The sequence below is a fragment of the Phalangium opilio genome, unplaced genomic scaffold, assembly GCF_054372755.1.
Source record: "Phalangium opilio isolate 3A_F unplaced genomic scaffold, DU_Popi_V2 ptg000002l_1, whole genome shotgun sequence".
In the NCBI taxonomy this organism is placed as follows: domain Eukaryota; kingdom Metazoa; phylum Arthropoda; class Arachnida; order Opiliones; family Phalangiidae; genus Phalangium; species Phalangium opilio.
This window is the reverse complement of record NW_028324144.1, coordinates 15,743,660-15,762,415: the sequence shown is the minus strand read 5'-3', so window position 1 is coordinate 15,762,415 and position 18,756 is coordinate 15,743,660. Positions and strand designations below refer to the sequence as shown.

The following is an 18,756-nucleotide window of genomic DNA, read 5'->3' as shown; positions in this document are numbered from 1 at the left end:
CTATTTATCAATCAAGTATTCCATTAACGAAAATCAGCGCCAAAATCATGCCCCGAGTGAGGATCGAACTAAAGACCTTTAGATTATGAAACTGACGCGCTACCTACTGCGCTACCGAGGCTGTTATTAGTACATGTCAACTCTCTATCAATCAAGTATTCTATTAACGAAAATAAGCGCCAAAATCTTGCCCCGAGTGAGGATCGAACTCAAGACCTTCAGATTGTGAGACTGACGCGCTACCTACTGCGCTATCGAGGCTGTTGTCAGAACGTGTCACCTCTTTATGAATCAAGTATTCTATTAACGAAAATCAGCGCCAAAATCACGCCCCGAGTGAGGATCGAACTCACGACCTTCAGATTATGAGACTAACGCGCTACCGACTGCGCTATCGAGGCTGTTATTAGGCCAATTAACCTATTTATCAATCAAGTATTCCATTAACGAAAATCAGCGCCAAAATCATGCCCCGAGTGAGGATCGAACTAAAGACCTTTAGATTATGAAACTGACGCGCTACCTACTGCGCTACCGAGGCTGTTATTAGAACATGTCAACTCTCTATCAATCAAGTATTCTATTAAAGAAAATCAGCGCCAAAATCTTGCCCCGAGTGAGGATCGAACTCAAGACCTTCAGATTGTGAGACTGACGCGCTACCTACTGCGCTATCGAGGCTGTTGTCAGAACATGTCACCTCTTTATGACTCAAGTATTCTATTAACGAAAATCAGCGCCAAAATCATGCCCCGAGTGAGGATCGAACTCACGACCTTCAGATTATGATACTGACGCGCTACCGACTGCGCTATCGAGGATGTTATTAGACCAATTAACCTATTTATCAATCAAGTATTCCATTAACGAAAATCAGCGCCAAAATCTTGCCCCGAGTGAGGATCGAACTCACGACCTTCAGATTATGAGACTGACGCGCTACCGACTGCGCTATCGAGGATGTTATTAGAACAATTAACCTATTTATCAATCAAGTATTCCATTAACGAAAATCAGCGCCAAAATCTTGCCCCGAGTGAGGATCGAACTCACGACCTTCAGATTATGAGACTGACGCGCTACCGACTGCGCTATCGAGGCTGTTATTAGACCAATTAACCTATTTATCAATCAAGTATTCCATTAACGAAAATCAGCGCCAAAATCATGCCCCGAGTGAGGATCGAACTAAAGACCTTTAGATTATGAAACTGACGCGCTACCTACTGCGCTACCGAGGCTGTTATTAGTACATGTCAACTCTCTATCAATCAAGTATTCTATTAACGAAAATAAGCGCCAAAATCTTGCCCCGAGTGAGGATCGAACTCAAGACCTTCAGATTGTGAGACTGACGCGCTACCTACTGCGCTATCGAGGCTGTTGTCAGAACGTGTCACCTCTTTATGAATCAAGTATTCTATTAACGAAAATCAGCGCCAAAATCTTGCCCCGAGTGAGGATCGAACTCACGACCTTCAGATTATGAGACTGACGCGCTACCTACTGCGCTATCGAGGCTGTTATTAGACCAATTAACCTATTTATCAATCAAGTATTCTATTAACCAAAATCAGCGCCAAAATCATGCCCCGAGTGAGGATCGAACTAAAGACCTTTAGATTATGAAACTGACGCGCTACCTACTGCGCTACCGAGGCTGTTATTAGAACATGTCAACTCTCTATCAATCAAGTATTCTATTAACGAAAATCAGCGCCAAAATCTTGCCCCGAGTGAGGATCGAACTCAAGACCTTCAGATTGTGAGACTGACGCGCTACCTACTGCGCTATCGAGGCTGTTGTCAGAACATGTCACCTCTTTATGACTCAAGTATTCTATTAACGAAAATCAGCGCCAAAATCATGCCCCGAGTGAGGATCGAACTCACGACCTTCAGATTATGATACTGACGCGCTACCGACTGCGCTATCGAGGATGTTATTAGAGCAATTAACCTATTTATCAATCAAGTATTCCATTAACGAAAATCAGCGCCAAAATCTTGCCCCGAGTGAGGATCGAACTCACGACCTTCAGATTATGAGACTGACGCGCTACCTACTGCGCTATCGAGGCTGTTATTCGAACATGTCACCTCTTTATCAACCAAGTATTCTATTAACGAAAATCAGCGCCAAAATCTTGCCCCGAGTGAGGATCGAACTCACGACCTTCAGATTATGAGACTGACGCGCTACCTACTGCGCTATCGAGGCTGTTGTCAGAACGTGTCACCTCTTTATGAATCAAGTATTCTATTAACGAAAATCAGCGCCAAAATCTTGCCCCGAGTGAGGATCGAACTCAAGACCTTCAGATTGTGAGACTGACGCGCTACCTACTGCGCTATCGAGGCTGTTGTCAGAACGTGTCACCTCTTTATGAATCAAGTATTCTATTAACGAAAATCAGCGCCAAAATCACGCCCCGAGTGAGGATCAAACTCACGACCTTCAGATTATGAGACTGACGCGCTACCGACTGCGCTATCGAGGCTGTTATTAGCCCAATTAACCTATATATCAATCAACTATTCCATTAACGAAAATCAGCGCCAAAATCATGCCCCGAGTGAGGATCGAACTAAAGACCTTTAGATTATGAAACTGACGCGCTACCTACTGCGCTACCGAGGCTGTTATTAGAACATGTCAACTCTCTATCAATCAAGTATTCTATTAACGAAAATCAGCGCCAAAATCTTGCCCCGAGTGAGGATCGAACTCAAGACCTTCAGATTGTGAGACTGACGCGCTACCTACTGCGCTATCGAGGCTGTTGTCAGAACGTGTCACCTCTTTATGAATCAAGTATTCTATTAACGAAAATCAGCGCCAAAATCACGCCCCGAGTGAGGATCGAACTCACGACCTTCAGATTATGAGACTGACGCGCTACCGACTGCGCTATCGAGGCTGTTATTAGACCAATTAACCTATTTATCAATCAAGTATTCCATTAACGAAAATCAGCGCCAAAATCATGCCCCGAGTGAGGATCGAACTAAAGACCTTTAGATTATGAAACTGACGCGCTACCTACTGCGCTACCGAGGCTGTTATTAGAACATGTCAACTCTCTATCAATCAAGTATTCTATTAACGAAAATCAGCGCCAAAATCTTGCCCCGAGTGAGGATCGAACTCAAGACCTTCAGATTGTGAGACTGACGCGCTACCTACTGCGCTATCGAGGCTGTTGTCAGAACATGTCACCTCTTTATGACTCAAGTATTCTTTTAACGAAAATCAGCGCCAAAATCATGCCCCGAGTAAGGATCGAACTCACGACCTTCAGATTATGATACTGACGCGCTACCGACTGCGCTATCGAGGATGTTATTAGACCAATTAACCTATTTATCAATCAAGTATTCCATTAACGAAAATCAGCGTAAAAATCTTGCCCCGAGTGAGGATCGAACTCACGACCTTCAGATTATGAGACTGATGCGCTACCTACTGCGCTATCGAGGCTGTTATTAGAACATGTCACCTCTTTATCAACCAAGTATTCTATTAACGAAAATCAGCGCCAAAATCTTGCCCCGAGTGAGGATCGAACTCACGACCTTCAGATTATGAGACTGACGCGCTACCTACTGCGCTATCGAGGCTGTTGTCAGAACGTGTCACCTCTTTATAAATCAAGTATTCTTTTAACGAAAATCAGCGCCAAAATCACGCCCCGAGTGAGGATCGAACTCACGACCTTCAGATTATGAGACTGACGCGCTACCGACTGCGCTATCGAGGCTGTTATTAGACCAATTAACCTATTTATCAATCAAGTATTCCATTAACGAAAATCAGCGCCAAAATCATGCCCCGAGTGAGGATCGAACTAAAGACCTTTAGATTATAAAACTGACGCGCTACCTACTGCGCTACCGAGGCTGTTATTAGAACATGTCAACTCTCTATCAATCAAGTATTCTATTAACGAAAATCAGCGCCAAAATCTTGCCCCGAGTGAGGATCGAACTCAAGACCTTCAGATTGTGAGACTGACGCGCTACCTACTGCGCTATCGAGGCTGTTGTCAGAACATGTCACCTCTTTATGACTCAAGTATTCTATTAACGAAAATCAGCGCCAAAATCATGCCCCGAGTGAGGATCGAACTCACGACCTTCAGATTATGATACTGACGCGCTACCGACTGCGCTATCGAGGATGTTATTAGACCAATTAACCTATTTATCAATCAAGTATTCCATTAACGAAAATCAGCGCCAAATTCTTGCCCCGAGTGAGGATCGAACTCACGACCTTCAGATTATGAGACTGACGCGCTACCTACTGCGCTATCGAGGCTGTTATTAGAACATGTCACCTCTTTATCAACCAAGTATTCTATTAACGAAAATCAGCGCCAAAATCTTGCCCCGAGTGAGGATCGAACTCACGACCTTCAGATTATGAGACTGTCGCGCTACCTACTGCGCTATCGAGGCTGTTGTCAGAACGTGTCACCTCTTTATGAATCAAGTATTCTATTAACGAAAATCAGCGCCAAAATCTTGCCCCGAGTGAGGATCGAACTCAAGACCTTCAGATTGTGAGACTGACGCGCTACCTACTGCGCTATCGAAGCTGTTTGTCAGAACATGTCACCTCTTTATGTCTCAAGTATTCTATTAACGAAAATCAGCGCCAAAATCATGCCCCGAGTGAGGATCGAACTCACGACCTTCAGATTATGATACTGACGCGCTACCGACTGCGCTATCGAGGATGTTATTAGACCAATTAACCTATTTATCAATCAAGTATTCCATTAACGAAAATCAGCGCCAAAATCTTGCCCCGAGTGAGGATCGAACTCACGACCTTTAGATTATGAGACTGACGCGCTACCTACTGCGCTACCGAGGCTGTTATTAGAACATTACAACTCTCTATCAATCAAGCATTCTATTAACGAAAATCAGCGCCAAAATCACGCCCCGAGTGAGGATCGAACTCACGACCTTTAGATTATGAGACCGACGCGCTACCTACTGCGCTACCGAGGCTGTTATTAGAACATGTCAACTCTCTATCAATCAAGTATTCTATTAACGAAAATCAGCGCCAAAATCTTGCCCCGAGTGAGGATCGAACTCACGACCTTCAGATTATGAGACTGACGCGCTACCTACTGCGCTATCGAGGCTGTTATTAGACCAATTAACCTATTTATCAATCAAGTATTCCTTTAACGAAAATCAGCGCCAATATCATGCCCCGAGTGAGGATCGAACTCACGACCTTTAGATTATGAGACTGACAAGCTACCTACTGCGCTACCGAGGCTGTTATTAGAACATGTCAACTCTCTATCAATCAAGTATTCTATTAACGAAAATCAGCGCCAAAATCTTTCCCCGAGTGAGGATCGAACTCACGACCTTCAGATTATGAGACTGACGCGCTACCTACTGCGCTATCGAGGCTGTTATTAGAACATGTCACCTCTTTATCAACCAAGTATTCTATTAACGAAAATCTGCGACAAAATCACGCCCCGAGTGAGGAACGAACTCACGACCTTCAGATTATGAGACTGACGCGCTACCTACAGCGCTATCGAGGCTGTTGTCAGAACATGTCACCTCTTTTTGAATCAAGTATTCTATTAACGAAAATCAGCGCAAAAATCATGCCCCGAGTGAGGATCGAACTCACGACCTTCAGATTATGAGACTGACGCGCTACCGACTGCGCTATCGAGGCTGTTATTAGACCAATTAACCTATTTATCAATCAAGTATTCCATTAACGAAAATCAGCGCCAAAATCATACCCCGAGTGTGGATCGAACTCACGACCTTCAGATTATGAGACTGACGCGCTACCTTATGCGCTATCGAGGCTGTTATTAGAACATGTCACCTCTTTATCAACCAAGTATTCTATTAACGAAAATCTGCGCCAAAATCACGCCCCGAGTGAGGAACGAACTCACGACCTTCAGATTATGAGACTGACGCGCTACCTACTGCGCTATCAAGGCTGTTATTAGAACATGTCACCTCTTTATCAACCAAGTATTCTATTAACGAAAATCAGCGCCAATATCATGCCACGAGTGATGATCGAACTCACGACCTTTAGATTATGAGACTGACGCGCTACCTACTGCGCTACCGAGGCTGTTATTAGAACATGTCAACTCTCTATCAATCAAGTATTCTATTAACGAAAATCAGCGCCAAAATCTTTCCCCGAGTGAGGATCGAACTCACGACCTTCAGATTATGAGACTGACGCGCTACCTACTGCGCTATCGAGGCTGTTATTAGAACATGTCACCTCTTTATCAACCAAGTATTCTATTAACGAAAATCTGCGCCAAAATCACGCCCCGAGTGAGGAACGAACTCACGACCTTCAGATTATGAGACTGACGCGCTACCTACTGCGCTATCGAGGCTGTTATTAGAACATGTCACCTCTTTATCAACCAAGTATTCTATTATCGAAAATCAGCGCCAATATCATGCCACGAGTGATGATCGAACTCACGACCTTTAGATTATGAGACTGACGCACTACCTACTGCGCTACCGAGGCTGTTATTAGAACATGTCAACTCTCTATCAATCAAGTATTCTATTAACGAAAATCAGCGCCAAAATCTTGCCCCGAGTGAGGATCGAACTCACGACCTTCAGATTATGAGACTGACGCGCTACCTACTGCGCTATCGAGGCTGTTATTAGACCAATTAACCTATTTATCAATCAAGTATTCCATTAACGAAAATCAGCGCCAAAATCTTGCCCCGAGTGAGGATCGAACTCACGACCTTTAGATTATGAGACTGACGCGCTACCTACTGCGCTACCGAGGCTGTTATTAGAACATTACAACTCTCTATCAATCAAGCATTCTATTAACGAAAATCAGCGCCAAAATCACGCCCCGAGTGAGGATCGAACTCACGACCTTTAGATTATGAGACCGACGCGCTACCTACTGCGCTACCGAGGCTGTTATTAGAACATGTCAACTCTCTATCAATCAAGTATTCTATTAACGAAAATCAGCGCCAAAATCTTGCCCCGAGTGAGGATCGAACTCACGACCTTCAGATTATGAGACTGACGCGCTACCTACTGCGCTATCGAGGCTGTTATTAGACCAATTAACCTATTTATCAATCAAGTATTCCTTTAACGAAAATCAGCGCCAATATCATGCCCCGAGTGAGGATCGAACTCACGACCTTTAGATTATGAGACTGACAAGCTACCTACTGCGCTACCGAGGCTGTTATTAGAACATGTCAACTCTCTATCAATCAAGTATTCTATTAACGAAAATCAGCGCCAAAATCTTTCCCCGAGTGAGGATCGAACTCACGACCTTCAGATTATGAGACTGACGCGCTACCTACTGCGCTATCGAGGCTGTTATTAGAACATGTCACCTCTTTATCAACCAAGTATTCTATTAACGAAAATCTGCGCCAAAATCACGCCCCGAGTGAGGAACGAACTCACGACCTTCAGATTATGAGACTGACGCGCTACCTACTGCGCTATCGAGGCTGTTATTAGAACATGTCACCTCTTTATCAACCAAGTATTCTATTAACGAAAATCAGCGCCAATATCATGCCACGAGTGATGATCGAACTCACGACCTTTAGATTATGAGACTGACGCACTACCTACTGCGCTACCGAGGCTGTTATTAGAACATGTCAACTCTCTATCAATCAAGTATTCTATTAACGAAAATCAGCGCCAAAATCTTGCCCCGAGTGAGGATCGAACTCACGACCTTCAGATTATGAGACTGACGCGCTACCTACTGCGCTATCGAGGCTGTTATTAGACCAATTAACCTATTTATCAATCAAGTATTCCATTAACGAAAATCAGCGCCAAAATCTTGCCCCGAGTGAGGATCGAACTCACGACCTTTAGATTATGAGACTGACGCGCTACCTACTGCGCTACCGAGGCTGTTATTAGAACATTACAACTCTCTATCAATCAAGCATTCTATTAACGAAAATCAGCGCCAAAATCACGCCCCGAGTGAGGATCGAACTCACGACCTTTAGATTATGAGACCGACGCGCTACCTACTGCGCTACCGAGGCTGTTATTAGAACATGTCAACTCTCTATCAATCAAGTATTCTATTAACGAAAATCAGCGCCAAAATCTTGCCCCGAGTGAGGATCGAACTCACGACCTTCAGATTATGAGACTGACGCGCTACCTACTGCGCTATCGAGGCTGTTATTAGACCAATTAACCTATTTATCAATCAAGTATTCCTTTAACGAAAATCAGCGCCAATATCATGCCCCGAGTGAGGATCGAACTCACGACCTTTAGATTATGAGACTGACAAGCTACCTACTGCGCTACCGAGGCTGTTATTAGAACATGTCAACTCTCTATCAATCAAGTATTCTATTAACGAAAATCAGCGCCAAAATCTTTCCCCGAGTGAGGATCGAACTCACGACCTTCAGATTATGAGACTGACGCGCTACCTACTGCGCTATCGAGGCTGTTATTAGAACATGTCACCTCTTTATCAACCAAGTATTCTATTAACGAAAATCTGCGACAAAATCACGCCCCGAGTGAGGAACGAACTCACGACCTTCAGATTATGAGACTGACGCGCTACCTACAGCGCTATCGAGGCTGTTGTCAGAACATGTCACCTCTTTTTGAATCAAGTATTCTATTAACGAAAATCAGCGCAAAAATCATGCCCCGAGTGAGGATCGAACTCACGACCTTCAGATTATGAGACTGACGCGCTACCGACTGCGCTATCGAGGCTGTTATTAGACCAATTAACCTATTTATCAATCAAGTATTCCATTAACGAAAATCAGCGCCAAAATCATACCCCGAGTGTGGATCGAACTCACGACCTTCAGATTATGAGACTGACGCGCTACCTTATGCGCTATCGAGGCTGTTATTAGAACATGTCACCTCTTTATCAACCAAGTATTCTATTAACGAAAATCTGCGCCAAAATCACGCCCCGAGTGAGGAACGAACTCACGACCTTCAGATTATGAGACTGACGCGCTACCTACTGCGCTATCAAGGCTGTTATTAGAACATGTCACCTCTTTATCAACCAAGTATTCTATTAACGAAAATCAGCGCCAATATCATGCCACGAGTGATGATCGAACTCACGACCTTTAGATTATGAGACTGACGCGCTACCTACTGCGCTACCGAGGCTGTTATTAGAACATGTCAACTCTCTATCAATCAAGTATTCTATTAACGAAAATCAGCGCCAAAATCTTTCCCCGAGTGAGGATCGAACTCACGACCTTCAGATTATGAGACTGACGCGCTACCTACTGCGCTATCGAGGCTGTTATTAGAACATGTCACCTCTTTATCAACCAAGTATTCTATTAACGAAAATCTGCGCCAAAATCACGCCCCGAGTGAGGAACGAACTCACGACCTTCAGATTATGAGACTGACGCGCTACCTACTGCGCTATCGAGGCTGTTATTAGAACATGTCACCTCTTTATCAACCAAGTATTCTATTAACGAAAATCAGCGCCAATATCATGCCACGAGTGATGATCGAACTCACGACCTTTAGATTATGAGACTGACGCACTACCTACTGCGCTACCGAGGCTGTTATTAGAACATGTCAACTCTCTATCAATCAAGTATTCTATTTACGAAAATCAGCGCCAAAATCTTGCCCCGAGTGAGGATCGAACTCACGACCTTCAGATTATGAGACTGACGCGCTACCTACTGCGCTATCGAGGCTGTTATTAGACCAATTAACCTATTTATCAATCAAGTATTCCATTAACGAAAATCAGCGCCAATATCATGCCCCGAGTGAGGATCGAACTCACGACCTTTAGACTATGAGACTGACGCGCTACCTACTGCGCTACCGAGGCTGTTATTAGAACATGTCAACTCTCTATCAATCAAGTATTCTATTAACGAAAATCAGCGCCAAAATCTTGCCCCGAGTGATGATCGAACTCATGACCTTCAGATTATGAGACTGACGCGCTACCTACTGCGCTATCGAGGCTGTTATTGGAACATGTCACCTCTTTATCAACCAAGTATTCTATTAACGAAAATCAGCGCCAAAATCACGCCCCGAGTGAGGATCGAACTCACGACCTTCAGATTATGAGACTGACGCGCTACCTACAGCGCTATCGAGGCTGTTGTCAAAACATGTCACCTCTTTATGCATCAAGTATTCTATTAACGAAAATCAGCGCCAAAATCATTCCCCGAGTGAAGAGCGAACTCACGACCTTCAGATTATGAGACTGACGCGCTACCGACTGCGCTACCGAGGCTGTTATTAGAACATGTCAACTCTCTATCAATCAAGTATTCTATTAACGAAAATCAGCGCCAAAATCCAGCCCCGAGTGAGATCCAACTCACGACCTTGAGATTATGAGACTGACGCGCTACCTACTGCGCTATCGAGACTGTTATTAGACCAATTAACCTATTTATCAATCAAGTATTCCATTAACGAAAATCAGCGCCAATATCATGCCCCGAGTGAGGATCGAACTCACGACCTTTAGATTGTGAGACTGACGCGCTACCTACTGCGCTACCGAGGCTGTTATTAGAACATGTCAACTCTCTATCAATCAAGTATTCTATTAACGAAAATCAGGCCAAAATCTTGCCCCGAGTGAGGATCGAACTCACGACCTTCAGATTATGAGACTTACGCGCTACCTACTGCGCTATCGAGGCTGTTATTAGAACATGTCACGTCTTTATCAACCAAGTATTCTATTAACGAAAATCAGCGCCAAAATCACGCCCCGAGTGAGGATCGAACTCACGACCTTTAGATTATGAGACTGACGCGCTACCTACTGCGCTACCGAGGCTGTTAATAGAGCATGTCAACTCTCTATCAATCAAGTATTCTATTAACGAAAATCAGCGCCAAAATCTTGCCCCGAGTGAGGATCGAACTCACGACCTTCAGATTACGAGACTGACGCGCTACCTACTGCGCTATCGAGGCTGTTATTAGACCAATTAACCTATTTATCAATCAAGTATTCCATTAACGAAAATGAGCGCCAATATCATGCCCCGAGTGAGGATCGAACTCACGACCTTTAGATTATGAGACTGACGCGCTACCTACTGCGCTACCGAGGCTGTTATTAGAACATGTCAACTCTCTATCAATCAAGTATTCTATTAACGAAAATCAGCGCCAAAATCTTGCCCCGAGTGAGGATCGAACTCACGACCTTCAGATTATGAGACTGACGCACTACCTACTGCGCTATCGAGGCTGTTATTAGAACATGTCACCTCTTTATCAACCAAGTATTCTATTAACGAAAATCTGCGCCAAAATCACGCCCCGAGTGAGGATCGAACTCACGACATTCAGATTATGAGACTGACGCGCTACCTACAGCGCTTTCGAGGCTGTTGTCAGAACATGTCACCTCTTTATGCATCAAGTATTCTATTATCGAAAATCAGCGCCAAAATCATGCCCCGAGTGAGGATCGAACTCACGACCTTCAGATTATGAGACTGACGCGCTACCGACTGCGCTATCGAGGCTGTTATTAGAACATGTCACCTCTTTATCAACCAAGTATTCTATTAACGAAAATCAGCGCCAAAATCACGCCCCGAGTGAGGATCGAACTCACGACCTTTAGATTATGAGACTGACGCGCTACCTACTGCGCTACCGAGGCTGTTATTAGAACATGTCAACTCTCTATCAATCAAGTATTCTATTAACGAAAATCAGCGCCAAAATCTTGCCCCGAGTGAGATCCAACTCACGACCTTGAGATTATGAGACTGACGCGCTACCTACTGCGCTATCGAGACTGTTATTAGACCAATTAACCTATTTATCAATCAAGTATTCCATTAACGAAAATCAGCGCCAATATCATGCCCCGAGTGAGGATCGAACTCACGACCTTTAGATTGTGAGACTGACGCGCTACCTACTGCGCTATCGAGGCTGTTATTAGAACAAGTCACCTCTTTATCAACCAAGTATTCTATTAACGAAAATCAGCGCCAAAATCACGCCCCGAGTGAGGATCGAACTCACGACCTTTAGATTATGAGACTGACGCGCTACCTACTGCGCTACCGAGGCTGTTATTAGAACATGTCAACTCTCTATCAATCAAGTATTCTATTAACGAAAATCAGCGCCAAAATCTTGCCCCGAGTGAGGATCGAACTCACGACCTTCAGATTATGAGACTGACGCGCTACCTACTGCGCTATCGAGGCTGTTATTAGAACATGTCACCTCTTTATCAACCAAGTATTCTATTAACGAAAATCTGCGCCAAAATCACGCCCCGAGTGAGGATCGAACTCACGACCTTCAGATTATGAGACTGACGCGCTACCTACAGCGCTATCGAGGCTGTTGTCAAAACATGTCACCTCTTTATGCATCAAGTATTCTATTAACGAAAATCAGCGCCAAAATCATTCCCCGAGTGAGGATCGAACTCACGACCTTCAGATTATGAGACTGACGCGCTACCGACTGCGCTACCGAGGCTGTTATTAGACCAATTAACCTATTTATCAATCAAGTATTCCATTAACGAAAATCAGCGCCAATATCATGCCCCGAGTGAGGATCGAACTCACGACCTTTAGATTGTGAGACTGACGCGCTACCTACTGCGCTACCGAGGCTGTTATTAGAACATGTCAACTCTCTATCAATCAAGTATTCTATTAACGAAAATCAGCGCCAAAATCTTGCCCCGAGTGAGGATCGAACTCACGACCTTCAGATTATGAGACTTACGCGCTACCTACTGCGCTATCGAGGCTGTTATTAGAACATGTCACCTCTTTATCAACCAAGTATTCTATTAACGAAAATCAGCGCCAAAATCACGCCCCGAGTGAGGATCGAACTCACGACCTTTAGATTATGAGACTGACGCGCTACCTACTGCGCTACCGAGGCTGTTAATAGAACATGTCAACTCTCTATCAATCAAGTATTCTATTAACGAAAATCAGCGCCAAAATCTTGCCCCGAGTGAGGATCGAACTCACGACCTTCAGATTACGAGACTGACGCGCTACCTACTGCGCTATCGAGGCTGTTATTAGACCAATTAACCTATTTATCAATCAAGTATTCCATTAACGAAAATGAGCGCCAATATCATGCCCCGAGTGAGGATCGAACTCACGACCTTTAGATTATGAGACTGACGCGCTACCTACTGCGCTACCGAGGCTGTTATTAGAACATGTCAACTCTCTATCAATCAAGTATTCTATTAACGAAAATCAGCGCCAAAATCTTGCCCCGAGTGAGGATCGAACTCACGACCTTCAGATTATGAGACTGACGCGCTACCTACTGCGCTATCGAGGCTGTTATTAGAACATGTCACCTCTTTATCAACCAAGTATTCTATTAACGAAAATCAGCGCCAAAATCACGCCCCGAGTGAGGATCGAACTCACGACCTTTAGATTATGAGACTGACGCGCTACCTACTGCGCTACCGAGGCTGTGATTAGAACATGTCAACTCTCTATCAATCAAGTATTCTATTAACGAAAATCAGCGCCAAAATCTTGCCCCGAGTGAGATCCAACTCACGACCTTGAGATTATGAGACTGACGCGCTACCTACTGCGCTATCGAGACTGTTATTAGACCAATTAACCTATTTATCAATCAAGTATTCCATTAACGAAAATCAGCGCCAATATCATGCCCCGAGTGAGGATCAAACTCACGACCTTCAGATTATGAGACTGACGCGCTACCTACAGCGCTATCGAGGCTGTTGTCAGAACATGTCACCTCTTTATGCATCAAGTATTCTATTAACGAAAATCAGCGCCAAAATCATGCCCCGAGTGAGGATCGAACTCACGACCTTCAGATTATGAGACTGACGCGCTACCGACTGCGCTATCGAGGCTGTTATTAGAACATGTCACCTCTTTATCAACCAAGTATTCTATTAACGAAAATCAGCCCCAAAATCACGCCCCGAGTGAGGATCAAACTCACGACCTTTAGATTATTAGACTGACGCGCTACCTACTGCGCTACCGAGGCCGTTATTAGAACATGTCAACTCTCTATCAATCAAGTATTCTATTAACGAAAATCAGCGCCAAAATCTTGCCCCGAGTGAGGATCGAACTCACAACCTTCAGATTATGAGACTGACGCGCTACCTACTGCGCTATCGAGGCTGTTATTAGACCAATTAACCTATTTATCAATCAAGTATTCCATTAACGAAAATCAGCGCCAATATCATGCCCCGAGTGACGATCGAACTCACGACCTTTAGATTATGAGACTGACGCGCTACCTACTGCGCTACCGAGGCTGTTATTAGAACATGTCACCTCTTTATCAACCAAGTATTCTATTAACGAAAATCAGCGCCAAAATCTTGCCCCGAGTGAGGATCGAACTCACGACCTTCAGATTATGAGACTGACGCGCTACCTACTGCGCTATCGAGGCTGTTATTAGAACATGTCACCTCTTTATCAACCAAGTATTCTATTAACGAAAATCAGCGCCAAAATCACGCCCCGAGTGAGGATCGAACTCACGACCTTTAGATTATGAGACTGACGCGCTACCTACTGCGCTACCGAGGCCGTTATTAGAACATGTCAACTCTCTATCAATCAAGTATTCTATTAACGAAAATCAGCGCCAAAATCTTGCCCCGAGTGAGGATCGAACTCACGACCTTCAGATTATGAGACTGACGCGCTACCTACTGCGCTATCGAGGCTGTTATTAGACCAATTAACCTATTTATCAATCAAGTATTCCATTAACGAAAATCAGCGCCAATATCATGCCCCGAGTGAGGATCGAACTCACGACCTTTAGATTATGAGACTGACGCGCTACCTACTGCGCTACCGAGGCTGTTATTAGAACATGTCAACTCTCTATCAATCAAGTATTCTATTAACGAAAATCAGCGCCAAAATCTTGCCCCGAGTGATGATCGAACTCATGACCTTCAGATTATGAGACTGACGCGCTACCTACTGCGCTATCGAGGCTGTTATTGGAACATGTCACCTCTTTATCAACCAAGTATTCTATTAACGAAAATCAGCGCCAAAATCACGCCCCGAGTGAGGATCGAACTCACGACCTTCAGATTATGAGACTGACGCGCTACCTACAGCGCTATCGAGGCTGTTGTCAAAACATGTCACCTCTTTATGCATCAAGTATTCTATTAACGAAAATCAGCGCCAAAATCATTCCCCGAGTGAGGAGCGAACTCACGACCTTCAGATTATGAGACTGACGCGCTACCGACTGCGCTACCGAGGCTGTTATTAGAACATGTCAACTCTCTATCAATCAAGTATTCTATTAACGAAAATCAGCGCCAAAATCTTGCCCCGAGTGAGATCCAACTCACGACCTTGAGATTATGAGACTGACGCGCTACCTACTGCGCTATCGAGACTGTTATTAGACCAATTAACCTATTTATCAATCAAGTATTCCATTAACGAAAATCAGCGCCAATATCATGCCCCGAGTGAGGATCGAACTCACGACCTTTAGATTGTGAGACTGACGCGCTACCTACTGCGCTACCGAGGCTGTTATTAGAACATGTCAACTCTCTATCAATCAAGTATTCTATTAACGAAAATCAGGCCAAAATCTTGCCCCGAGTGAGGATCGAACTCACGACCTTCAGATTATGAGACTTACGCGCTACCTACTGCGCTATCGAGGCTGTTATTAGAACATGTCACGTCTTTATCAACCAAGTATTCTATTAACGAAAATCAGCGCCAAAATCACGCCCCGAGTGAGGATCGAACTCACGACCTTTAGATTATGAGACTGACGCGCTACCTACTGCGCTACCGAGGCTGTTAATAGAGCATGTCAACTCTCTATCAATCAAGTATTCTATTAACGAAAATCAGCGCCAAAATCTTGCCCCGAGTGAGGATCGAACTCACGACCTTCAGATTACGAGACTGACGCGCTACCTACTGCGCTATCGAGGCTGTTATTAGACCAATTAACCTATTTATCAATCAAGTATTCCATTAACGAAAATGAGCGCCAATATCATGCCCCGAGTGAGGATCGAACTCACGACCTTTAGATTATGAGACTGACGCGCTACCTACTGCGCTACCGAGGCTGTTATTAGAACATGTCAACTCTCTATCAATCAAGTATTCTATTAACGAAAATCAGCGCCAAAATCTTGCCCCGAGTGAGGATCGAACTCACGACCTTCAGATTATGAGACTGACGCGCTACCTACTGCGCTACCGAGGCTGTTATTAGAACATGTCACCTCTTTATCAACCAAGTATTCTATTAACGAAAATCAGCGCCAAAATCTTGCCCCGAGTGAGGATCGAACTCACGACCTTCAGATTATGAGACTGACGCGCTACCTACTGCGCTATCGAGGCTGTTATTAGAACATGTCACCTCTTTATCAACCAAGTATTCTATTAACGAAAATCAGCGCCAAAATCACGCCCCGAGTGAGGATCGAACTCACGACCTTTAGATTATGAGACTGACGCGCTACCTACTGCGCTACCGAGGCCGTTATTAGAACATGTCAACTCTCTATCAATCAAGTATTCTATTAACGAAAATCAGCGCCAAAATCTTGCCCCGAGTGAGGATCGAACTCACGACCTTCAGATTATGAGACTGACGCGCTACCTACTGCGCTATCGAGGCTGTTATTAGACCAATTAACCTATTTATCAATCAAGTATTCCATTAACGAAAATCAGCGCCAATATCATGCCCCGAGTGAGGATCGAACTCACGACCTTTAGATTATGAGACTGACGCGCTACCTACTGCGCTACCGAGGCTGTTATTAGAACATGTCAACTCTCTATCAATCAAGTATTCTATTAACGAAAATCAGCGCCAAAATCTTGCCCCGAGTGATGATCGAACTCATGACCTTCAGATTATGAGACTGACGCGCTACCTACTGCGCTATCGAGGCTGTTATTGGAACATGTCACCTCTTTATCAACCAAGTATTCTATTAACGAAAATCAGCGCCAAAATCACGCCCCGAGTGAGGATCGAACTCACGACCTTCAGATTATGAGACTGACGCGCTACCTACAGCGCTATCGAGGCTGTTGTCAAAACATGTCACCTCTTTATGCATCAAGTATTCTATTAACGAAAATCAGCGCCAAAATCATTCCCCGAGTGAGGAGCGAACTCACGACCTTCAGATTATGAGACTGACGCGCTACCGACTGCGCTACCGAGGCTGTTATTAGAACATGTCAACTCTCTATCAATCAAGTATTCTATTAACGAAAATCAGCGCCTAAATCTTGCCCCGAGTGAGATCCAACTCACGACCTTGAGATTATGAGACTGACGCGCTACCTACTGCGCTATCGAGACTGTTATTAGACCAATTAACCTATTTATCAATCAAGTATTCCATTAACGAAAATCAGCGCCAATATCATGCCCCGAGTGAGGATCGAACTCACGACCTTTAGATTGTGAGACTGACGCGCTACCTACTGCGCTACCGAGGCTGTTATTAGAACATGTCAACTCTCTATCAATCAAGTATTCTATTAACGAAAATCAGGCCAAAATCTTGCCCCGAGTGAGGATCGAACTCACGACCTTCAGATTATGAGACTTACGCGCTACCTACTGCGCTATCGAGGCTGTTATTAGAACATGTCACGTCTTTATCAACCAAGTATTCTATTAACGAAAATCAGCGCCAAAATCACGCCCCGAGTGAGGATCGAACTCACGACCTTTAGATTATGAGACTGACGCGCTACCTACTGCGCTACCGAGGCTGTTAATAGAGCATGTCAACTCTCTATCAATCAAGTATTCTATTAACGAAAATCAGCGCCAAAATCTTGCCCCGAGTGAGGATCGAACTCACGACCTTCAGATTACGAGACTGACGCGCTACCTACTGCGCTATCGAGGCTGTTATTAGACCAATTAACCTATTTATCAATCAAGTATTCCATTAACGAAAATGAGCGCCAATATCATGCCCCGAGTGAGGATCGAACTCACGACCTTTAGATTATGAGACTGACGCGCTACCTACTGCGCTACCGAGGCTGTTATTAGAACATGTCAACTCTCTATCAATCAAGTATTCTATTAACGAAAATCAGCGCCAAAATCTTGCCCCGAGTGAGGATCGAACTCACGACCTTCAGATTATGAGACTGACGCACTACCTACTGCGCTATCGAGGCTGTTATTAGAACATGTCACCTCTTTATCAACCAAGTATTCTATTAACGAAAATCTGCGCCAAAATCACGCCCCGAGTGAGGATCGAACTCACGACCTTCAGATTATGAGACTGACGCGCTACCTACAGCGCTTTCGAGGCTGTTGTCAGAACATGTCACCTCTTTATGCATCAAGTATTCTATTATCGAAAATCAGCGCCAAAATCATGCCCCGAGTGAGGATCGAACTCACGACCTTCAGATTATGAGACTGACGCGCTACCGACTGCGCTATCGAGGCTGTTATTAGAACATGTCACCTCTTTATCAACCAAGTATTCTATTAACGAAAATCAGCGCCAAAATCACGCCCCGAGTGAGGATCGAACTCACGATCTTTAGATTATGAGACTGACGCGCTACCTACTGCGCTACCGAGGCTGTTATTAGAACATGTCAACTC

At 44.4% G+C, this 18,756-nt stretch overlaps 108 non-coding genes across 108 annotated transcripts; all 108 read right to left on the bottom strand.

The window, feature by feature from the left end:
* Positions 1–188: 188 nt before the first annotated feature.
* On the bottom strand, positions 189–261 carry TRNAV-CAC (transfer RNA valine (anticodon CAC)). Its single transcript has one exon. It is a non-coding gene; the product is annotated as a tRNA-Val (tRNA).
* Positions 262–328: 67 nt separating this feature from the next.
* Positions 329–401, bottom strand: TRNAM-CAU (transfer RNA methionine (anticodon CAU)). The gene has a single exon. It is a non-coding gene; the product is annotated as a tRNA-Met (tRNA).
* A 207-nt stretch (positions 402–608) lies between these two features.
* TRNAV-CAC (transfer RNA valine (anticodon CAC)) lies at positions 609–681 on the bottom strand. Its single transcript has one exon. It is a non-coding gene; the product is annotated as a tRNA-Val (tRNA).
* Positions 682–748: 67 nt separating this feature from the next.
* TRNAM-CAU (transfer RNA methionine (anticodon CAU)) lies at positions 749–821 on the bottom strand. The gene has a single exon. It is a non-coding gene; the product is annotated as a tRNA-Met (tRNA).
* Positions 822–888: 67 nt separating this feature from the next.
* TRNAM-CAU (transfer RNA methionine (anticodon CAU)) lies at positions 889–961 on the bottom strand. Its single transcript has one exon. It is a non-coding gene; the product is annotated as a tRNA-Met (tRNA).
* A 67-nt stretch (positions 962–1,028) lies between these two features.
* TRNAM-CAU (transfer RNA methionine (anticodon CAU)) lies at positions 1,029–1,101 on the bottom strand. The gene has a single exon. It is a non-coding gene; the product is annotated as a tRNA-Met (tRNA).
* A 207-nt stretch (positions 1,102–1,308) lies between these two features.
* On the bottom strand, positions 1,309–1,381 carry TRNAV-CAC (transfer RNA valine (anticodon CAC)). Its single transcript has one exon. It is a non-coding gene; the product is annotated as a tRNA-Val (tRNA).
* Positions 1,382–1,448: 67 nt separating this feature from the next.
* TRNAM-CAU (transfer RNA methionine (anticodon CAU)) lies at positions 1,449–1,521 on the bottom strand. Its single transcript has one exon. It is a non-coding gene; the product is annotated as a tRNA-Met (tRNA).
* A 207-nt stretch (positions 1,522–1,728) lies between these two features.
* Positions 1,729–1,801, bottom strand: TRNAV-CAC (transfer RNA valine (anticodon CAC)). The gene has a single exon. It is a non-coding gene; the product is annotated as a tRNA-Val (tRNA).
* Positions 1,802–1,868: 67 nt separating this feature from the next.
* On the bottom strand, positions 1,869–1,941 carry TRNAM-CAU (transfer RNA methionine (anticodon CAU)). Its single transcript has one exon. It is a non-coding gene; the product is annotated as a tRNA-Met (tRNA).
* Positions 1,942–2,008: 67 nt separating this feature from the next.
* Positions 2,009–2,081, bottom strand: TRNAM-CAU (transfer RNA methionine (anticodon CAU)). The gene has a single exon. It is a non-coding gene; the product is annotated as a tRNA-Met (tRNA).
* A 67-nt stretch (positions 2,082–2,148) lies between these two features.
* TRNAM-CAU (transfer RNA methionine (anticodon CAU)) lies at positions 2,149–2,221 on the bottom strand. Its single transcript has one exon. It is a non-coding gene; the product is annotated as a tRNA-Met (tRNA).
* Positions 2,222–2,288: 67 nt separating this feature from the next.
* On the bottom strand, positions 2,289–2,361 carry TRNAV-CAC (transfer RNA valine (anticodon CAC)). The gene has a single exon. It is a non-coding gene; the product is annotated as a tRNA-Val (tRNA).
* A 67-nt stretch (positions 2,362–2,428) lies between these two features.
* TRNAM-CAU (transfer RNA methionine (anticodon CAU)) lies at positions 2,429–2,501 on the bottom strand. The gene has a single exon. It is a non-coding gene; the product is annotated as a tRNA-Met (tRNA).
* Positions 2,502–2,708: 207 nt separating this feature from the next.
* On the bottom strand, positions 2,709–2,781 carry TRNAV-CAC (transfer RNA valine (anticodon CAC)). Its single transcript has one exon. It is a non-coding gene; the product is annotated as a tRNA-Val (tRNA).
* A 67-nt stretch (positions 2,782–2,848) lies between these two features.
* Positions 2,849–2,921, bottom strand: TRNAM-CAU (transfer RNA methionine (anticodon CAU)). The gene has a single exon. It is a non-coding gene; the product is annotated as a tRNA-Met (tRNA).
* A 207-nt stretch (positions 2,922–3,128) lies between these two features.
* On the bottom strand, positions 3,129–3,201 carry TRNAV-CAC (transfer RNA valine (anticodon CAC)). Its single transcript has one exon. It is a non-coding gene; the product is annotated as a tRNA-Val (tRNA).
* Positions 3,202–3,408: 207 nt separating this feature from the next.
* Positions 3,409–3,481, bottom strand: TRNAM-CAU (transfer RNA methionine (anticodon CAU)). Its single transcript has one exon. It is a non-coding gene; the product is annotated as a tRNA-Met (tRNA).
* Positions 3,482–3,548: 67 nt separating this feature from the next.
* Positions 3,549–3,621, bottom strand: TRNAM-CAU (transfer RNA methionine (anticodon CAU)). Its single transcript has one exon. It is a non-coding gene; the product is annotated as a tRNA-Met (tRNA).
* Positions 3,622–3,688: 67 nt separating this feature from the next.
* On the bottom strand, positions 3,689–3,761 carry TRNAM-CAU (transfer RNA methionine (anticodon CAU)). The gene has a single exon. It is a non-coding gene; the product is annotated as a tRNA-Met (tRNA).
* Positions 3,762–3,968: 207 nt separating this feature from the next.
* On the bottom strand, positions 3,969–4,041 carry TRNAV-CAC (transfer RNA valine (anticodon CAC)). The gene has a single exon. It is a non-coding gene; the product is annotated as a tRNA-Val (tRNA).
* A 67-nt stretch (positions 4,042–4,108) lies between these two features.
* Positions 4,109–4,181, bottom strand: TRNAM-CAU (transfer RNA methionine (anticodon CAU)). The gene has a single exon. It is a non-coding gene; the product is annotated as a tRNA-Met (tRNA).
* Positions 4,182–4,248: 67 nt separating this feature from the next.
* On the bottom strand, positions 4,249–4,321 carry TRNAM-CAU (transfer RNA methionine (anticodon CAU)). Its single transcript has one exon. It is a non-coding gene; the product is annotated as a tRNA-Met (tRNA).
* Positions 4,322–4,388: 67 nt separating this feature from the next.
* TRNAM-CAU (transfer RNA methionine (anticodon CAU)) lies at positions 4,389–4,461 on the bottom strand. The gene has a single exon. It is a non-coding gene; the product is annotated as a tRNA-Met (tRNA).
* Positions 4,462–4,528: 67 nt separating this feature from the next.
* TRNAV-CAC (transfer RNA valine (anticodon CAC)) lies at positions 4,529–4,601 on the bottom strand. The gene has a single exon. It is a non-coding gene; the product is annotated as a tRNA-Val (tRNA).
* A 68-nt stretch (positions 4,602–4,669) lies between these two features.
* TRNAM-CAU (transfer RNA methionine (anticodon CAU)) lies at positions 4,670–4,742 on the bottom strand. Its single transcript has one exon. It is a non-coding gene; the product is annotated as a tRNA-Met (tRNA).
* A 67-nt stretch (positions 4,743–4,809) lies between these two features.
* TRNAM-CAU (transfer RNA methionine (anticodon CAU)) lies at positions 4,810–4,882 on the bottom strand. Its single transcript has one exon. It is a non-coding gene; the product is annotated as a tRNA-Met (tRNA).
* A 67-nt stretch (positions 4,883–4,949) lies between these two features.
* On the bottom strand, positions 4,950–5,022 carry TRNAM-CAU (transfer RNA methionine (anticodon CAU)). The gene has a single exon. It is a non-coding gene; the product is annotated as a tRNA-Met (tRNA).
* A 67-nt stretch (positions 5,023–5,089) lies between these two features.
* On the bottom strand, positions 5,090–5,162 carry TRNAM-CAU (transfer RNA methionine (anticodon CAU)). Its single transcript has one exon. It is a non-coding gene; the product is annotated as a tRNA-Met (tRNA).
* A 207-nt stretch (positions 5,163–5,369) lies between these two features.
* Positions 5,370–5,442, bottom strand: TRNAM-CAU (transfer RNA methionine (anticodon CAU)). Its single transcript has one exon. It is a non-coding gene; the product is annotated as a tRNA-Met (tRNA).
* A 67-nt stretch (positions 5,443–5,509) lies between these two features.
* TRNAM-CAU (transfer RNA methionine (anticodon CAU)) lies at positions 5,510–5,582 on the bottom strand. Its single transcript has one exon. It is a non-coding gene; the product is annotated as a tRNA-Met (tRNA).
* A 67-nt stretch (positions 5,583–5,649) lies between these two features.
* On the bottom strand, positions 5,650–5,722 carry TRNAM-CAU (transfer RNA methionine (anticodon CAU)). Its single transcript has one exon. It is a non-coding gene; the product is annotated as a tRNA-Met (tRNA).
* Positions 5,723–5,929: 207 nt separating this feature from the next.
* Positions 5,930–6,002, bottom strand: TRNAM-CAU (transfer RNA methionine (anticodon CAU)). Its single transcript has one exon. It is a non-coding gene; the product is annotated as a tRNA-Met (tRNA).
* A 207-nt stretch (positions 6,003–6,209) lies between these two features.
* TRNAM-CAU (transfer RNA methionine (anticodon CAU)) lies at positions 6,210–6,282 on the bottom strand. The gene has a single exon. It is a non-coding gene; the product is annotated as a tRNA-Met (tRNA).
* A 67-nt stretch (positions 6,283–6,349) lies between these two features.
* Positions 6,350–6,422, bottom strand: TRNAM-CAU (transfer RNA methionine (anticodon CAU)). Its single transcript has one exon. It is a non-coding gene; the product is annotated as a tRNA-Met (tRNA).
* Positions 6,423–6,629: 207 nt separating this feature from the next.
* TRNAM-CAU (transfer RNA methionine (anticodon CAU)) lies at positions 6,630–6,702 on the bottom strand. Its single transcript has one exon. It is a non-coding gene; the product is annotated as a tRNA-Met (tRNA).
* Positions 6,703–6,769: 67 nt separating this feature from the next.
* On the bottom strand, positions 6,770–6,842 carry TRNAM-CAU (transfer RNA methionine (anticodon CAU)). The gene has a single exon. It is a non-coding gene; the product is annotated as a tRNA-Met (tRNA).
* A 67-nt stretch (positions 6,843–6,909) lies between these two features.
* Positions 6,910–6,982, bottom strand: TRNAM-CAU (transfer RNA methionine (anticodon CAU)). The gene has a single exon. It is a non-coding gene; the product is annotated as a tRNA-Met (tRNA).
* A 67-nt stretch (positions 6,983–7,049) lies between these two features.
* TRNAM-CAU (transfer RNA methionine (anticodon CAU)) lies at positions 7,050–7,122 on the bottom strand. Its single transcript has one exon. It is a non-coding gene; the product is annotated as a tRNA-Met (tRNA).
* Positions 7,123–7,329: 207 nt separating this feature from the next.
* On the bottom strand, positions 7,330–7,402 carry TRNAM-CAU (transfer RNA methionine (anticodon CAU)). Its single transcript has one exon. It is a non-coding gene; the product is annotated as a tRNA-Met (tRNA).
* A 67-nt stretch (positions 7,403–7,469) lies between these two features.
* Positions 7,470–7,542, bottom strand: TRNAM-CAU (transfer RNA methionine (anticodon CAU)). Its single transcript has one exon. It is a non-coding gene; the product is annotated as a tRNA-Met (tRNA).
* Positions 7,543–7,749: 207 nt separating this feature from the next.
* Positions 7,750–7,822, bottom strand: TRNAM-CAU (transfer RNA methionine (anticodon CAU)). Its single transcript has one exon. It is a non-coding gene; the product is annotated as a tRNA-Met (tRNA).
* Positions 7,823–7,889: 67 nt separating this feature from the next.
* On the bottom strand, positions 7,890–7,962 carry TRNAM-CAU (transfer RNA methionine (anticodon CAU)). Its single transcript has one exon. It is a non-coding gene; the product is annotated as a tRNA-Met (tRNA).
* Positions 7,963–8,029: 67 nt separating this feature from the next.
* Positions 8,030–8,102, bottom strand: TRNAM-CAU (transfer RNA methionine (anticodon CAU)). The gene has a single exon. It is a non-coding gene; the product is annotated as a tRNA-Met (tRNA).
* Positions 8,103–8,169: 67 nt separating this feature from the next.
* Positions 8,170–8,242, bottom strand: TRNAM-CAU (transfer RNA methionine (anticodon CAU)). Its single transcript has one exon. It is a non-coding gene; the product is annotated as a tRNA-Met (tRNA).
* A 207-nt stretch (positions 8,243–8,449) lies between these two features.
* Positions 8,450–8,522, bottom strand: TRNAM-CAU (transfer RNA methionine (anticodon CAU)). Its single transcript has one exon. It is a non-coding gene; the product is annotated as a tRNA-Met (tRNA).
* Positions 8,523–8,589: 67 nt separating this feature from the next.
* Positions 8,590–8,662, bottom strand: TRNAM-CAU (transfer RNA methionine (anticodon CAU)). The gene has a single exon. It is a non-coding gene; the product is annotated as a tRNA-Met (tRNA).
* Positions 8,663–8,729: 67 nt separating this feature from the next.
* Positions 8,730–8,802, bottom strand: TRNAM-CAU (transfer RNA methionine (anticodon CAU)). The gene has a single exon. It is a non-coding gene; the product is annotated as a tRNA-Met (tRNA).
* A 207-nt stretch (positions 8,803–9,009) lies between these two features.
* Positions 9,010–9,082, bottom strand: TRNAM-CAU (transfer RNA methionine (anticodon CAU)). Its single transcript has one exon. It is a non-coding gene; the product is annotated as a tRNA-Met (tRNA).
* A 207-nt stretch (positions 9,083–9,289) lies between these two features.
* TRNAM-CAU (transfer RNA methionine (anticodon CAU)) lies at positions 9,290–9,362 on the bottom strand. Its single transcript has one exon. It is a non-coding gene; the product is annotated as a tRNA-Met (tRNA).
* A 67-nt stretch (positions 9,363–9,429) lies between these two features.
* On the bottom strand, positions 9,430–9,502 carry TRNAM-CAU (transfer RNA methionine (anticodon CAU)). The gene has a single exon. It is a non-coding gene; the product is annotated as a tRNA-Met (tRNA).
* Positions 9,503–9,709: 207 nt separating this feature from the next.
* TRNAM-CAU (transfer RNA methionine (anticodon CAU)) lies at positions 9,710–9,782 on the bottom strand. Its single transcript has one exon. It is a non-coding gene; the product is annotated as a tRNA-Met (tRNA).
* A 67-nt stretch (positions 9,783–9,849) lies between these two features.
* On the bottom strand, positions 9,850–9,922 carry TRNAM-CAU (transfer RNA methionine (anticodon CAU)). Its single transcript has one exon. It is a non-coding gene; the product is annotated as a tRNA-Met (tRNA).
* Positions 9,923–9,989: 67 nt separating this feature from the next.
* On the bottom strand, positions 9,990–10,062 carry TRNAM-CAU (transfer RNA methionine (anticodon CAU)). The gene has a single exon. It is a non-coding gene; the product is annotated as a tRNA-Met (tRNA).
* A 67-nt stretch (positions 10,063–10,129) lies between these two features.
* TRNAM-CAU (transfer RNA methionine (anticodon CAU)) lies at positions 10,130–10,202 on the bottom strand. The gene has a single exon. It is a non-coding gene; the product is annotated as a tRNA-Met (tRNA).
* Positions 10,203–10,548: 346 nt separating this feature from the next.
* TRNAV-CAC (transfer RNA valine (anticodon CAC)) lies at positions 10,549–10,621 on the bottom strand. Its single transcript has one exon. It is a non-coding gene; the product is annotated as a tRNA-Val (tRNA).
* Positions 10,622–10,687: 66 nt separating this feature from the next.
* Positions 10,688–10,760, bottom strand: TRNAM-CAU (transfer RNA methionine (anticodon CAU)). The gene has a single exon. It is a non-coding gene; the product is annotated as a tRNA-Met (tRNA).
* Positions 10,761–10,827: 67 nt separating this feature from the next.
* On the bottom strand, positions 10,828–10,900 carry TRNAM-CAU (transfer RNA methionine (anticodon CAU)). Its single transcript has one exon. It is a non-coding gene; the product is annotated as a tRNA-Met (tRNA).
* Positions 10,901–10,967: 67 nt separating this feature from the next.
* On the bottom strand, positions 10,968–11,040 carry TRNAT-CGU (transfer RNA threonine (anticodon CGU)). Its single transcript has one exon. It is a non-coding gene; the product is annotated as a tRNA-Thr (tRNA).
* A 67-nt stretch (positions 11,041–11,107) lies between these two features.
* On the bottom strand, positions 11,108–11,180 carry TRNAM-CAU (transfer RNA methionine (anticodon CAU)). The gene has a single exon. It is a non-coding gene; the product is annotated as a tRNA-Met (tRNA).
* Positions 11,181–11,247: 67 nt separating this feature from the next.
* Positions 11,248–11,320, bottom strand: TRNAM-CAU (transfer RNA methionine (anticodon CAU)). The gene has a single exon. It is a non-coding gene; the product is annotated as a tRNA-Met (tRNA).
* Positions 11,321–11,527: 207 nt separating this feature from the next.
* On the bottom strand, positions 11,528–11,600 carry TRNAM-CAU (transfer RNA methionine (anticodon CAU)). Its single transcript has one exon. It is a non-coding gene; the product is annotated as a tRNA-Met (tRNA).
* Positions 11,601–11,667: 67 nt separating this feature from the next.
* TRNAM-CAU (transfer RNA methionine (anticodon CAU)) lies at positions 11,668–11,740 on the bottom strand. Its single transcript has one exon. It is a non-coding gene; the product is annotated as a tRNA-Met (tRNA).
* Positions 11,741–11,946: 206 nt separating this feature from the next.
* TRNAV-CAC (transfer RNA valine (anticodon CAC)) lies at positions 11,947–12,019 on the bottom strand. Its single transcript has one exon. It is a non-coding gene; the product is annotated as a tRNA-Val (tRNA).
* Positions 12,020–12,086: 67 nt separating this feature from the next.
* On the bottom strand, positions 12,087–12,159 carry TRNAM-CAU (transfer RNA methionine (anticodon CAU)). The gene has a single exon. It is a non-coding gene; the product is annotated as a tRNA-Met (tRNA).
* A 67-nt stretch (positions 12,160–12,226) lies between these two features.
* Positions 12,227–12,299, bottom strand: TRNAM-CAU (transfer RNA methionine (anticodon CAU)). Its single transcript has one exon. It is a non-coding gene; the product is annotated as a tRNA-Met (tRNA).
* Positions 12,300–12,366: 67 nt separating this feature from the next.
* Positions 12,367–12,439, bottom strand: TRNAM-CAU (transfer RNA methionine (anticodon CAU)). Its single transcript has one exon. It is a non-coding gene; the product is annotated as a tRNA-Met (tRNA).
* A 67-nt stretch (positions 12,440–12,506) lies between these two features.
* Positions 12,507–12,579, bottom strand: TRNAM-CAU (transfer RNA methionine (anticodon CAU)). Its single transcript has one exon. It is a non-coding gene; the product is annotated as a tRNA-Met (tRNA).
* A 67-nt stretch (positions 12,580–12,646) lies between these two features.
* On the bottom strand, positions 12,647–12,719 carry TRNAV-CAC (transfer RNA valine (anticodon CAC)). The gene has a single exon. It is a non-coding gene; the product is annotated as a tRNA-Val (tRNA).
* Positions 12,720–12,786: 67 nt separating this feature from the next.
* On the bottom strand, positions 12,787–12,859 carry TRNAM-CAU (transfer RNA methionine (anticodon CAU)). Its single transcript has one exon. It is a non-coding gene; the product is annotated as a tRNA-Met (tRNA).
* A 67-nt stretch (positions 12,860–12,926) lies between these two features.
* TRNAM-CAU (transfer RNA methionine (anticodon CAU)) lies at positions 12,927–12,999 on the bottom strand. Its single transcript has one exon. It is a non-coding gene; the product is annotated as a tRNA-Met (tRNA).
* Positions 13,000–13,066: 67 nt separating this feature from the next.
* On the bottom strand, positions 13,067–13,139 carry TRNAT-CGU (transfer RNA threonine (anticodon CGU)). The gene has a single exon. It is a non-coding gene; the product is annotated as a tRNA-Thr (tRNA).
* Positions 13,140–13,206: 67 nt separating this feature from the next.
* On the bottom strand, positions 13,207–13,279 carry TRNAM-CAU (transfer RNA methionine (anticodon CAU)). The gene has a single exon. It is a non-coding gene; the product is annotated as a tRNA-Met (tRNA).
* A 67-nt stretch (positions 13,280–13,346) lies between these two features.
* On the bottom strand, positions 13,347–13,419 carry TRNAM-CAU (transfer RNA methionine (anticodon CAU)). Its single transcript has one exon. It is a non-coding gene; the product is annotated as a tRNA-Met (tRNA).
* Positions 13,420–13,486: 67 nt separating this feature from the next.
* On the bottom strand, positions 13,487–13,559 carry TRNAM-CAU (transfer RNA methionine (anticodon CAU)). Its single transcript has one exon. It is a non-coding gene; the product is annotated as a tRNA-Met (tRNA).
* A 206-nt stretch (positions 13,560–13,765) lies between these two features.
* On the bottom strand, positions 13,766–13,838 carry TRNAM-CAU (transfer RNA methionine (anticodon CAU)). Its single transcript has one exon. It is a non-coding gene; the product is annotated as a tRNA-Met (tRNA).
* A 67-nt stretch (positions 13,839–13,905) lies between these two features.
* On the bottom strand, positions 13,906–13,978 carry TRNAM-CAU (transfer RNA methionine (anticodon CAU)). The gene has a single exon. It is a non-coding gene; the product is annotated as a tRNA-Met (tRNA).
* Positions 13,979–14,045: 67 nt separating this feature from the next.
* TRNAI-AAU (transfer RNA isoleucine (anticodon AAU)) lies at positions 14,046–14,118 on the bottom strand. The gene has a single exon. It is a non-coding gene; the product is annotated as a tRNA-Ile (tRNA).
* A 67-nt stretch (positions 14,119–14,185) lies between these two features.
* TRNAM-CAU (transfer RNA methionine (anticodon CAU)) lies at positions 14,186–14,258 on the bottom strand. The gene has a single exon. It is a non-coding gene; the product is annotated as a tRNA-Met (tRNA).
* A 67-nt stretch (positions 14,259–14,325) lies between these two features.
* TRNAM-CAU (transfer RNA methionine (anticodon CAU)) lies at positions 14,326–14,398 on the bottom strand. Its single transcript has one exon. It is a non-coding gene; the product is annotated as a tRNA-Met (tRNA).
* Positions 14,399–14,465: 67 nt separating this feature from the next.
* Positions 14,466–14,538, bottom strand: TRNAM-CAU (transfer RNA methionine (anticodon CAU)). The gene has a single exon. It is a non-coding gene; the product is annotated as a tRNA-Met (tRNA).
* A 67-nt stretch (positions 14,539–14,605) lies between these two features.
* TRNAM-CAU (transfer RNA methionine (anticodon CAU)) lies at positions 14,606–14,678 on the bottom strand. The gene has a single exon. It is a non-coding gene; the product is annotated as a tRNA-Met (tRNA).
* Positions 14,679–14,745: 67 nt separating this feature from the next.
* On the bottom strand, positions 14,746–14,818 carry TRNAM-CAU (transfer RNA methionine (anticodon CAU)). Its single transcript has one exon. It is a non-coding gene; the product is annotated as a tRNA-Met (tRNA).
* Positions 14,819–14,885: 67 nt separating this feature from the next.
* TRNAM-CAU (transfer RNA methionine (anticodon CAU)) lies at positions 14,886–14,958 on the bottom strand. Its single transcript has one exon. It is a non-coding gene; the product is annotated as a tRNA-Met (tRNA).
* Positions 14,959–15,025: 67 nt separating this feature from the next.
* On the bottom strand, positions 15,026–15,098 carry TRNAM-CAU (transfer RNA methionine (anticodon CAU)). Its single transcript has one exon. It is a non-coding gene; the product is annotated as a tRNA-Met (tRNA).
* Positions 15,099–15,165: 67 nt separating this feature from the next.
* Positions 15,166–15,238, bottom strand: TRNAM-CAU (transfer RNA methionine (anticodon CAU)). Its single transcript has one exon. It is a non-coding gene; the product is annotated as a tRNA-Met (tRNA).
* Positions 15,239–15,305: 67 nt separating this feature from the next.
* Positions 15,306–15,378, bottom strand: TRNAM-CAU (transfer RNA methionine (anticodon CAU)). The gene has a single exon. It is a non-coding gene; the product is annotated as a tRNA-Met (tRNA).
* Positions 15,379–15,584: 206 nt separating this feature from the next.
* Positions 15,585–15,657, bottom strand: TRNAV-CAC (transfer RNA valine (anticodon CAC)). The gene has a single exon. It is a non-coding gene; the product is annotated as a tRNA-Val (tRNA).
* Positions 15,658–15,723: 66 nt separating this feature from the next.
* TRNAM-CAU (transfer RNA methionine (anticodon CAU)) lies at positions 15,724–15,796 on the bottom strand. Its single transcript has one exon. It is a non-coding gene; the product is annotated as a tRNA-Met (tRNA).
* Positions 15,797–15,863: 67 nt separating this feature from the next.
* TRNAM-CAU (transfer RNA methionine (anticodon CAU)) lies at positions 15,864–15,936 on the bottom strand. Its single transcript has one exon. It is a non-coding gene; the product is annotated as a tRNA-Met (tRNA).
* A 67-nt stretch (positions 15,937–16,003) lies between these two features.
* On the bottom strand, positions 16,004–16,076 carry TRNAT-CGU (transfer RNA threonine (anticodon CGU)). Its single transcript has one exon. It is a non-coding gene; the product is annotated as a tRNA-Thr (tRNA).
* A 67-nt stretch (positions 16,077–16,143) lies between these two features.
* Positions 16,144–16,216, bottom strand: TRNAM-CAU (transfer RNA methionine (anticodon CAU)). The gene has a single exon. It is a non-coding gene; the product is annotated as a tRNA-Met (tRNA).
* A 67-nt stretch (positions 16,217–16,283) lies between these two features.
* Positions 16,284–16,356, bottom strand: TRNAM-CAU (transfer RNA methionine (anticodon CAU)). Its single transcript has one exon. It is a non-coding gene; the product is annotated as a tRNA-Met (tRNA).
* A 67-nt stretch (positions 16,357–16,423) lies between these two features.
* TRNAM-CAU (transfer RNA methionine (anticodon CAU)) lies at positions 16,424–16,496 on the bottom strand. Its single transcript has one exon. It is a non-coding gene; the product is annotated as a tRNA-Met (tRNA).
* Positions 16,497–16,563: 67 nt separating this feature from the next.
* TRNAM-CAU (transfer RNA methionine (anticodon CAU)) lies at positions 16,564–16,636 on the bottom strand. Its single transcript has one exon. It is a non-coding gene; the product is annotated as a tRNA-Met (tRNA).
* A 67-nt stretch (positions 16,637–16,703) lies between these two features.
* TRNAM-CAU (transfer RNA methionine (anticodon CAU)) lies at positions 16,704–16,776 on the bottom strand. Its single transcript has one exon. It is a non-coding gene; the product is annotated as a tRNA-Met (tRNA).
* A 67-nt stretch (positions 16,777–16,843) lies between these two features.
* Positions 16,844–16,916, bottom strand: TRNAM-CAU (transfer RNA methionine (anticodon CAU)). Its single transcript has one exon. It is a non-coding gene; the product is annotated as a tRNA-Met (tRNA).
* Positions 16,917–16,983: 67 nt separating this feature from the next.
* On the bottom strand, positions 16,984–17,056 carry TRNAM-CAU (transfer RNA methionine (anticodon CAU)). The gene has a single exon. It is a non-coding gene; the product is annotated as a tRNA-Met (tRNA).
* Positions 17,057–17,123: 67 nt separating this feature from the next.
* TRNAM-CAU (transfer RNA methionine (anticodon CAU)) lies at positions 17,124–17,196 on the bottom strand. The gene has a single exon. It is a non-coding gene; the product is annotated as a tRNA-Met (tRNA).
* Positions 17,197–17,263: 67 nt separating this feature from the next.
* TRNAM-CAU (transfer RNA methionine (anticodon CAU)) lies at positions 17,264–17,336 on the bottom strand. The gene has a single exon. It is a non-coding gene; the product is annotated as a tRNA-Met (tRNA).
* Positions 17,337–17,542: 206 nt separating this feature from the next.
* On the bottom strand, positions 17,543–17,615 carry TRNAV-CAC (transfer RNA valine (anticodon CAC)). The gene has a single exon. It is a non-coding gene; the product is annotated as a tRNA-Val (tRNA).
* Positions 17,616–17,681: 66 nt separating this feature from the next.
* TRNAM-CAU (transfer RNA methionine (anticodon CAU)) lies at positions 17,682–17,754 on the bottom strand. The gene has a single exon. It is a non-coding gene; the product is annotated as a tRNA-Met (tRNA).
* A 67-nt stretch (positions 17,755–17,821) lies between these two features.
* On the bottom strand, positions 17,822–17,894 carry TRNAM-CAU (transfer RNA methionine (anticodon CAU)). The gene has a single exon. It is a non-coding gene; the product is annotated as a tRNA-Met (tRNA).
* A 67-nt stretch (positions 17,895–17,961) lies between these two features.
* Positions 17,962–18,034, bottom strand: TRNAT-CGU (transfer RNA threonine (anticodon CGU)). Its single transcript has one exon. It is a non-coding gene; the product is annotated as a tRNA-Thr (tRNA).
* A 67-nt stretch (positions 18,035–18,101) lies between these two features.
* TRNAM-CAU (transfer RNA methionine (anticodon CAU)) lies at positions 18,102–18,174 on the bottom strand. The gene has a single exon. It is a non-coding gene; the product is annotated as a tRNA-Met (tRNA).
* A 67-nt stretch (positions 18,175–18,241) lies between these two features.
* Positions 18,242–18,314, bottom strand: TRNAM-CAU (transfer RNA methionine (anticodon CAU)). Its single transcript has one exon. It is a non-coding gene; the product is annotated as a tRNA-Met (tRNA).
* Positions 18,315–18,521: 207 nt separating this feature from the next.
* TRNAM-CAU (transfer RNA methionine (anticodon CAU)) lies at positions 18,522–18,594 on the bottom strand. Its single transcript has one exon. It is a non-coding gene; the product is annotated as a tRNA-Met (tRNA).
* A 67-nt stretch (positions 18,595–18,661) lies between these two features.
* TRNAM-CAU (transfer RNA methionine (anticodon CAU)) lies at positions 18,662–18,734 on the bottom strand. The gene has a single exon. It is a non-coding gene; the product is annotated as a tRNA-Met (tRNA).
* Positions 18,735–18,756: the final 22 nt, after the last annotated feature.